The sequence below is a fragment of the Siphateles boraxobius genome, unplaced genomic scaffold (genome assembly GCF_051911475.1).
Source record: "Siphateles boraxobius isolate OS27281-9 unplaced genomic scaffold, OSU_SipBor_1 19, whole genome shotgun sequence".
Classification (NCBI taxonomy): domain Eukaryota; kingdom Metazoa; phylum Chordata; class Actinopteri; order Cypriniformes; family Leuciscidae; genus Siphateles; species Siphateles boraxobius.
This window is the reverse complement of record NW_027508799.1, coordinates 3,369,647-3,372,576: the sequence shown is the minus strand read 5'-3', so window position 1 is coordinate 3,372,576 and position 2,930 is coordinate 3,369,647.

Sequence of the window (2,930 nt, the reverse complement as noted above, 5' to 3'; positions counted from 1 at the left end):
GCCTGGTTCACACGGGACGATTTTAAAATTATGTCACATGCCTGTCCTGTCTTGTGTTGCACATGGGTGTTTTGTTATTTTGGGCCATGTGCTCTGGTCGTTGTCTGATCCCTCCCCCTCGTTACCTGATTATTGTTTGAGTTCTTCCACCTGTCCCCTCTTGATTTGTTCCCTTCTTAAGTCTCCTCTTGTTTGCAGTCTTTGTCGGATCGTTGTCTAATGTCTCCTGTTCCCCGTGATTAGTGTCACATGCCTGTCCTGTCTTGTGTTGCACATGGGTGTTTTGTTATTTTGGGCCATGTGCTCTGGTCGTTGTCTGATCCCTCCCCCTCTTTACCTGATTATTGTTTGAGTTCTTCCACCTGTCCCCTCTTGATTTGTTCCCTTCTTAAGTCTCCTCTTGTTTGCAGTCTTTGTCGGATCGTTGTCTAATGTCTCCTGTTCCCCGTGATTCCCCGTTCCCCACTTCATGTTAAGGTTCAGTTGTTTCATTCTTATTTATTGTGTTTTTCCCCCTCGTGGGTTTTTGCTTTGTGTTTGTTTATTTTTGTAATAAATTACCATTCTCTGCATTTGAGTCCTCACACCTTTTTTATCTTGCACGTTCCGTGACATAACGATCCGACCAAATGAGGACTCAGTGGAGAAGAGGGGCCATGCCAGAGACTGTTTACGTTCTGTCTACCCAGCGAGAGACTGTTCACGTTCCGTCTGCCCAGCGAGAGACTGTTCACGTTCCGTCTGCCCAGCGAGAGACTGTTCACGTCACTTCTGCCCAGCGAGAGACTGTTCACGTCACGTCTGCCCAGCGAGAGACTGTTCACGTCACGTCTGCCCAGCGAGAGACTGTTCACGTCACTTCTGCCCAGCGAGAGACTGTTCACGTCACGTCTGCCCAGCGAGAGACTGTTCACGTCACATCTGCCCAGCGAGAGACTGTTCACGTCACGTCTGCCCAGCGAGAGACTGTTCACGTCCCGTCTGCCCAGCGAGAGACTGTTCACGTCCCGTCTGCCCAGCGAGAGACTGTTCACGTCCCGTCTGCCCAGCGAGAGACTGTTCACGTCCCGTCTGCCCAGCGAGAGACTGTTCACGTCCCGTCTGCCCAGCGAGAGACTGTTCACGTCCCGTCTGCCCAGCGAGAGACTGTTCACGTTCCGTCTGCCCAGTCTGAGACAGATCTGGAAATGCCCATTTGTGTGGCCGCCAAGGCACTCACGGACTATCTGGAGCGTCTGGCTCGGATCCTGGACATGCCCGTGTCTGCTGTTCCAGAGCCGGAGGCAGAGCCAGTGCCCGTTCCAGAGCCGGAGGCAGAGCCAGTGCCCGTTCCAGAGCCGGTGCCCATTGCAGAGCCAGTGCCCGTTCCAGAGCCGGAGGCAGAGCCAGTGCCCGTTCCAGAGCCAGTGCCCGTTCCAGAGCCAGTGCCCGTTCCAGAGCCAGTGCCCGTTCCAGAGCCGGAGGCAGAGCCAGTGCCCGTTCCAGAGCCGGAGGCAGAGCCAGTGCCCGTTCCAGAGCCGGAGGCAGAGCCAGCGCCTGTTCCAGCGCCAGAGCCAGTGTTTGTTTCTGTGTTTGTTCTTGTGACTGTTACAGTTCTTGTGTCTGTTCCTGAGCCGGTGTCTGCTGTTCCTGAGCCGGTGTCTGCTGTTCCTGAGCTGGTGTCTGCTGTTCCTGAGCCGGTGTCTGCTGTTCCTGAGCCGGTGTCTGCTGTTCCTGAGCCGGTGTCTGCTGTTCCTGAGCCGGTGTCTGCTGTTCCTGAGCCGGTGTCTGCTGTTCCTGAGCCGGTGTCTGCTGTTCCTGAGCCGGTGTCTGCTGTTCCTGAGCCGGTGTCTGCTGTACCTGAGCCGGTGTCTGCTGTACCTGAGCCGGTGTCTGCTGTACCTGAGCCGGTGTCTGCTGTACCTGAGCCGGTGTCTGCTGTACCTGAGCCGGTGTCTGCTGTACCTGAGCCGGTGTCTGCTGTTCCTGAGCCGGTGTCTGCTGTTCCTGAGCCGGTGTCTGCTGTTCCTGAGCCGGTGTCTGCTGTTCCTGAGCCGGTGTCTGCTGTTCCTGAGCCGGTGTCTGCTGTTCCTGAGCCGGTGTCTGCTGTTCCTGAGCCGGTGTCTGCTGTTCCTGAGCCACCGTCGTGGCCACCCGAGGGGTCTTCACTGCCCTGGCCGCCCGAGGGGTCTTCACCGCCCTGGCCGCCCGAGGGGTCGTCTGCTTCGCCCTGGGTGCCCGATGGACTGTCTGCTTCGCCCTGGCCGCCCGATGGACTGTCTGCTTCGCCCTGGCCGCCCGATGGACTGTCTGCTTCGCCCTGGCCGCCCGATGGACTGTCTGCTTCGCCCTGGCCGCCCGATGGACTGTCTGCTTCGCCCTGGCCGCCCGATGGACTGTCTGCTTTGCCCTGGCCTCACAGGAGTAAGCGTTCTGTCCCTCCCGTCCCGCCCTGGTCTGTCCCTCCCGTCCCGCCCTGGTCTGTCCCTCCCGTCCCGCCCTGGTCTGTCCCTCCCGTCCGACCCTGGTCTGTCCCTCCCGTCCGACCCTGGTCTGTCCCTCCTGTCCCTCCCGTCCGACCCTGGTCTGTCCCTCCCGTCCCGCCCTGGTCTACCCCTCCCGTCCCGCCCTGGTGTTTCCTTCCGTCCCGCCCTGGTGTTTCCTTCCTGTCCGACCCTGGTCTTATGGAGCGTCTGGTAGCCGCTCCGTAGGGAGGGGGTAGTGTCACATGCCTGTCCTGTCTTGTGTTGCACATGGGTGTTTTGTTATTTTGGGCCATGTGCTCTGGTCGTTGTCTGATCCCTCCCCCTCGTTACCTGATTATTGTTTGAGTTCTTCCACCTGTCCCCTCTTGATTTGTTCCCTTCTTAAGTCTCCTCTTGTTTGCAGTCTTTGTCGGATCGTTGTCTAATGTCTCCTGTTCCCCGTGATTCCCCGTTCCCCACTTCATG